The 7,488-nt window shown below is 40.9% G+C and overlaps 1 protein-coding gene across 3 annotated transcripts in view; it reads left to right on the top strand.

The window, feature by feature from the left end:
* RNF121 (ring finger protein 121) overlaps positions 1-7,488 on the top strand; it is an 86,634-nt gene that overhangs the window by 49,948 nt on the left and 29,198 nt on the right. The window lies entirely within an intron of this gene.

Genomic DNA, 7,488 nt, shown 5'->3' with positions numbered 1-7,488 from the left:
TTCAGATTTTTTAATTTTACTTTATTTCTTCAATCACTGTATTATGTCAGAGTAGTTAAGCATTTGCTACCTAGGCTAACTGTAAGAACAAGAAAAAGCAAGAGTGGAAATCAAAGGTAACATTTGAAGATATGTGAAAAACAAAAAATCTGAACATAAAAGTTTTACCAAATTATAAACTATTATGAAATGGTAAAAGGAGCAAAATGTCTTTCAGATAAAGCCTGATAAACAGTCACAATTTCAAGCCATATTATTTATATAGATATATAGATATATAGATATATAGATATAGATATAGATGATATAGATATATGGCTAACTAAGAAAGCCTTTTTAGTTCAGCTTGATTTTAGGTGATTGTTAATCAATGGTGGTTTTATAGATTAGTTGTAATTTTGATATGGTTGTGAGAGAAGGTAAACACAGCGTTTGCCTACTATGCCATCTTGGTTGTCTCCCTTGGTTTGTGTTTCTAGGTCACTCATTTTCCCTGGAAAAAAATTAAACTTTATAATGAAATTGCTGTAACCCCACCACTTTTAATATGTTGATTATTTCAGCTGCCTCATTGTGGTCTTTGCTCCCTTGTGTATATAACTTTATGCCGCTTTCATCATGTGATATAATAAAAGCTCTCATTTACTGAATACTTGCTACGAATTATACACTGTGCTTTTTTTATATACATTACTTCCCTTGATTCGTCAAGAAAGTCATGATGTATTTTTCTATGTTTTTCAATGCAAAAATGTGTCATGACTTTCCCGACGACCCAATATTTAAATATAAGAGCTATTATTGGGTTGTCGGAAAAGTCATGATGCATGTTTGCGACAGATGGCACTAGTTCATTTTTGGAAGTACTAGAGTCATTCGCATCTAGGTTATTGCTATGTCATTTGACAGCTGACAGTTCTAGCTTCATTCTAAAAAAAAATTGAGCGATTTGGTTGAGTTTTGGAGATTTTACAACAAGTTGAAGATAGAAAACCAAACTCTGCTTTTTTGCCATATTTTACTGTTTTACTTCCATAAAGAGAAGATGCGTCAAGCTTGTTAAAAGTTGCATAAAGTTTACGGTGACAATGATCTACAAGAACGTCAGTGCCAGCGATGGTTCATGAAATTCCGTGCTGGTGATTTTGATCTCAACAACACTCCTCGGTCAGGAAGGCCAACCGAGGTTGATAACAACAAAATAGAGGCATTGATCCAGTCAAACCCACGTTACATGACACGAGAGATTGCGGAAACATTGAACATCCATCATTCAAGCGTTCATGACCACCTGAAGAAGCTGGGATATGTAAACAAGCTCGATATTTGGGTTCCGCATGAACTCAAAGAAGTTCATTTGACAGTGCATATAAATGTCTGCAATATGCTCATTAAACAGGAAAATGATCCTTTTTTGAAGTGATTGATAACTGGTGATGAGATGTGGATTGTTTACAACAATGTGGTGTGCAAATGGTCTTGGTCCCAACATGATGATTCGCCTCAAACGACATCGAAAGCAGACATTCATCAGAGGAAGGTTATGTTCTCAGTGTGGTGGGATTTTTAAGGTTTCATGTTTTTTGAGCTCCTACCAAGGAACCAAATAATCAATTTGAATATGTACTGTCAGCAATTGGACAGTGTGAACGAATCCATCATCCAGAAACGTCCAGAGCTTGTTAATTGTAAAGGAGTTGTGCTCCATCACGACAACGCGATACCACACTCAAGTTTAATCACCCGTCCAAAATTATTGGAGCTTGGATGGGATGTGTTGCTACACGCACCATACTCGCCTGACCTTGCGCCATCAGACTTCCACTTGTCTCACTCTCTTCAAAACTCCTTGCATGGTGTAACGTTCAATTCAAATGAGGCTGTAAATCAGCACCTTGTTCAGTTTTTTGCTAATAAAGACAGGTCCTTCTATGAACAAGGAATTATGAAGCTCACTGAAAGATAGCAAAAGGTTATCGAACAAAACGGGCAATATATCGTTGATTGATCTTTATTCTTTATATAAATAAATGACCTTTGAAAAACATAGACAAAATACGTAGTGACGTTTCCGACAACCCAATATATTGAATACTTACATTGTTTATTACATTACTTATATTGAATGTTTACCTTGTTAGGCACTACTCAAAGAGCCTTCCATGCATTAACTTAACCCATACAACCTTATGAGTGTAGCTATTGTTAACCCCATTTTACAGTGCAGAAAACTGAGGCTTATCGGGGTTAAGTGACTTGCCTAAGTAACACAGTAGCTGTATTGAAATTCATATCTAGAATTCTTTAATTCTAAAATCTGGTCATTTCACTATCATTACACTTTGTTCATTTGTTCTTTACTGATTGTAGAAATCAGTATTATACTTCTAGAAAGGTTCTAAAGATTAATAAAATTAAAATAGGGTTTGATTTGTTTTTCTTCTGCTGCTAGACTATTAGCTCCTTGAGGACAGGGACTAGAGGTAATATTTATATTTCTACATCCCTCTTCCCATTAAATGCAAAATAAATACTTGATGGATGAATGAGTGAAGTGCTCTCCCAGGAAGTCTAAGATACAAGGCTGTTTAACAGAACCTTGGCATGTTAGAACTTAAAGTGGTTTGAAAAGTCAATTCAAACTCTTCATTTAAGGAGGAAGGATCTCCTTGGATGACCCAGTGAGTTGGAGGCAGAACAGAACTTAGAATCCAGGCCTACTGGGCCATCTGGTTTCAAAGAGCCTAATTTTGTCCCTAAATTCATTAATTAACTCCTTCCTTCCTTCCTCCCTCCCTTCCTTCCTTCCTTCCTTCCTTCCTTCCTTCCTTCCTNCCATTAGTTGTTCCTCTGTATCTCTGAGACCACTTCTGTTTACTTTGCTTGTTTAGTCAGTTTTTTAGATTCCACATATAAGTGAAATCATATGGTATTTGTCTTTCTCTGACTGACTTATGTCGCTTAACATAATAGTCTCTAGGTCCATCCATATCGTCCCAAGTGTTATGATTTCATTCTTCTTTATAGCAGAGTAATACTCCATTGTATAGATGTACCACAGTTTCTTAATCCAGTCATCTACCGATGGGCATTTCGGTTGTTTCCAAGTCTTGGCTATTGTGAATAGCGCTGCAATAAACATAGGGTTACATATATTTTTTTCGAATTAGCATCTTGGGTTTCTCTGGATAGATACCCAAGAGTGGAATTCCTGGGTCATACAGTAGTTCCATTTCCAGTTTTTTGAGATACCTCTGATTGGTTTTTTTTCTGCTACCTTATCTTCTATAATACATCGCTGGTTGGATCCTCTGCTTTATCTAATCTGTTGATTCCCTGTAATATATTCTTCATTTCCGTTATTATTTCTCTTTTTTCTGACTGGTTCTTTTTTATGGTTTTCATCTCTCTGTTGAAGTTCTCCCTGAGATCACTGAGCATTCTTATAACCAGTGTTTGGAACTCCATCTGATAGATTACTTATCTCTGTTTCGCTTAGTTCTTTTTCTGGAGCTTTGTTCTGTTCTTTTATTTGGGACATGTTTCTTTGTCTCCCAATTGTGGCTGCCTCCCTGTGTTTGTTTCTGTGTATTAGGTGGGCTGCTATGTCTTCTGGTCTTAGTAGTGGTCTAGGTGGGTTCAGTGGTGCAGTCTTTCTGGTCACCTGAGCCACATGCTCCTGGCGTGTCCCTTGTGTGGGTTGTGTGTGCTCTCCTCTTGTAGTTGAGCCTTGGTTGATAACTGCATATCAATGGGAAGGACTGACGCTTGGGCTCATTGGTTGTGAGGACTGGCCTTGATTATGGTGGAAGAGTTGTTGTGCAGGGGCTGACCCTATGGAGCAGGATCTTCCTCAGCAGGACTCTGCTGTCTGCCCAATCCGCCCCTTGGGTGTGTCGTACTTGGAGGTGTGGAGGTGATGCTCCAGCTTGTTTTGAAGCTGGCCACTGGGGGGCGCCAGCCCCAGGACCATCTTGGAAGGGATCCGCTGTAGGTCAAGTTCAGCCACAGCCTGTGCCGTACCCGGGGCCACCTAGCAGGAGCCAGAAAGAAATCCACAGATGTCTGCAACCTGTGCTGTGCTTGGAAGCGCCTTGAGAGGCCAAGCCACGAACCAAGGCTGGCTGCTGCCAGTGCCTGCTTAGGGCTGCTTAGCCAGAGGTACAGGACACGCTCAAGCCAGATGCTGCTTGTCTGGGTTCCATAGGCCTTTGAGAGACCCTAAGAAAGTCTGCAGCTTGAGCCAAGGCAGGCGGTCTGCATGAAAAAACCACTGGAAGCAGCCTGGGTGTGCCCAAAAGTTGGGCGGGGCATGGCCAACAAACAGCAGAGACTCAGATATGGCGGCTGCCTGCTTCTGCGTGAGGGGTAGGAGGAGGGCTCAGCACAGAAACAATGTACTGAGTTGGCCTCTGCCAGCTCCTCCGTCCAGGAGAAAGCTGCCTCTCCAGCCCCCATCCCAAGCCAGACAACTCAGTTCCCCACCGTATGTCCCTGCCACCTCTCCAGCTGATGCCCCAGCACGGGAGCTCAGAGCGAGTGATTCCGCGCACAGTTCCTTTAAGGGGAGCTCCTGTGAGTACAGCCACACTCAGACTTAACTCAGTCACAATGTCCACTGGTTTTCACAACCAAAAATTATGGGGACTTCTCTCCCCAGCACTGGAGCCCTGGGCTGGGGTGGAGCTGGGATCTCTCACTTCTCTAGGGGATGGAGGGGGGACCGCCACAGCCGAAATAGCCCTCCCAGTCTTTAATGGTCACACGTGGGTGTGGGACCAGCCCATTCTGCATCTCTGCCCTTCCTACCAGTCCAGAGGTGGCTTCTTCTGCACGTCCTTAGTTGAAAGCCTTTTTTTTTTTGAAAATACAGAAAATCTTTAATATGGAAATGAATAATTAATAGTATAATATTTCCTAACAATTCTATTAAACCAAGAGACTTCCATTGGCATGTGAAATTTACAATCCTNTATTCCTTGGCACTTTGTGGTCAACCCTTACATCTGTTTCGTATGAGCTGATGTTAAGCTACTCCTTCCCCATCCTGTACTTGGGTAGTTGGTTAGGTTTCATCATATGGCCATGGTTCTTCATTTCAGCTTATAAGCTCATAGAATGTTAGAGCTAGAAGAACCCTAGAAATAAGCTTTATTCATTTTGATCTTGCTGCTTCTGTTTTCTATGTTGACTGCCTTGTTCCTTCCATCCTCCCATTCTTTGTGCTATCCACAATTTGGTAAGCAGATCCTTTGTATTTTCATCTAAATCATTCATGAAAATACTGACCAGAGCTGTGGAGCATATCCCAGACACCTTCTTCGAGCTGGCCTCTGTCTATCACCATTTTTTTTTTCAAGCTGATTGTTCTATTAGCTGTGAGTCTCTTACTTTGTTCTACTACGTGGACATGTAGTTTTAATTTCCTCCTCAATATTCTTTCTCAGCCAAGCATGGTAGGTGACCCCTGCCCCCCATAACATAGGGAGATACAGAAGTAATGAGAATCCTGCAAGTGCAAAGTAACAAGCATCTGCAGACTGGCAAGGTAGCTGGTGCCCAGGGCAGGATGTCATCTGGGAGCTCTTTTCTGACTTTTCATGAATTATAGTTTCTGAGATGAAAGAAATGAACAACAATGACAGTCCATTTAAATACAGGCTAGCTCTTGTTAGCATCTAACATCCTTATTGTATCATTGTGGAGATATAAGTGGGATATTGCTGTTCTTACCTTCCAGATCTGAGAAGTTGGGATCGTCCCTCAGTAAATGTTTGCTGAATGAATCAGTAAGTCAGTTTCAGGCTAGTCTTCATATCAAGTTCGTATTTGCAGATTGAGAGAAAGAAGGATGACTGGCTTTCACTTTTCCCTCCACCTGGCCAAATCCAAGTGTCCTTCACAACCAGCCAGAACTCTGCCCCTTCCAAGCAGTCTTCTCTGACAGCTCCTGCCCACACTGCTCATCTCTCCTCTGAACTCTCATGTCAGTACTAAGTGCTTTGCATGGCTGCCCAATTCATGCGTTTGTTTCATCACCTGCTGGAAGAGAAGTTATGACCAAAGCTTCCCATTGTTTTGTGTTTTTCACAGCATCAGACACAAGAGCTTGAGCAAACTACTGAACCAAGTGGTTGGTGTCTGCATAAAGTGTTGCCACCAGATGGCACCAGAGTCCATGCCATTTTCTGAGAATCTTGAGTAACTTTCAGCCATTAATTGCCAAGCTACCCATTAAAAATGCCTTAATGAAGATTCAACTTATTTATTAGGCAAAATGCCAAAAAATACTAGAGTAGAAACAAATTTTAAAAATTAACCAGGAAGAGTTGTAACTTACCTTGTTCACATGGTCAACAATTTTCTTCACTTGGCCCCTCTGCCCTGCCCCTTGTCAGGCACAGGTCTTTCAACCAAGCAGCTGTTTTCTAAGCCCAGAACAGAATCTGCCTTTCAAGCCTCTTTAATGGAGAGTACCTAGATATCTGAAAATGGCTTCAAATCCTTGGTTTGTGTTTTTTGTTTTTTTAATTTATTTTTTAAAAATTAGTTTCAGATGTACAAAGCAACATAGTAGTTAGACATTTAAACCCTTCATAACGTGATAACTGACCCCCCAAGCTACTACCCCTCTGACATCTTATTTAGCTGTTACAGTACCATCCACTATCTTCCCTATGTTGTACTCCACATCCCAGGACTATATATACTATGTATTTTGTTATAGTTGATATTCAATATTATTATATTTCAGCTTTAGATGTATAGCACATTGGTCAGGCATCTACATAGTCTAGGAAGTGATCCCCCTGATAAGTCCAGTGCCCATCTGGCACCTTACATGATCTTTACAACATTGTTGATTATATTCCCCGTACTGTATTAACCACCAATTTGTATTTCTTTTTTTTTTTTAATTTTTTTAAAACTTTATTGGGGAACAGTGTCTTTTTCCAGGACCCATCAGCTCCAAATCAAGTCATTGTTTTCAATCTAGTTGTGGAGGGCGCAGCTCAGCTCCAAGTCAAGTCATTGTTTTTGCAATCTAGTCGTGGAGGGCACAGCTCACTGGCCCATGTAAGAATCAAACCAGCAACCTTGATATTACAAGCACTGTGCTCTAACCAACTGAGCTAACCGGCCGCCCACTGGCAGCTTAGCTCCAAGTCAATCCATTGTCTTCAATCTAGTTGTGGAGGGCACAGTTCACTGGCCCATATGGGAATTGAACTGGCAACCTTCGTGTTATGAACCCACGTTCTAACCACCAGAGCCAACCACCCACCCTCCAATTTGTATTTCTTAATGCCTTCACCTTTTTTACCCTGCCCCCAACACCATTCCCATCCATCACCCTGATAGATCTAGTACCTATCGGGCACCATACCTAATTATTACAATATTATTGACTATATTCCTTATGCTATACCCTACATCCCCATGAATACTGTATAACAACCAATTTGTATTTATTTATTTATTTATTTT

The sequence above is a fragment of the Hipposideros armiger genome, unplaced genomic scaffold (assembly GCF_001890085.2).
Source record: "Hipposideros armiger isolate ML-2016 unplaced genomic scaffold, ASM189008v1 scaffold_635, whole genome shotgun sequence".
In the NCBI taxonomy this organism is placed as follows: domain Eukaryota; kingdom Metazoa; phylum Chordata; class Mammalia; order Chiroptera; family Hipposideridae; genus Hipposideros; species Hipposideros armiger.
The sequence above is the reverse complement of the archived record's forward strand: the minus strand, read 5'-3'. Positions and strand labels throughout refer to the sequence as shown.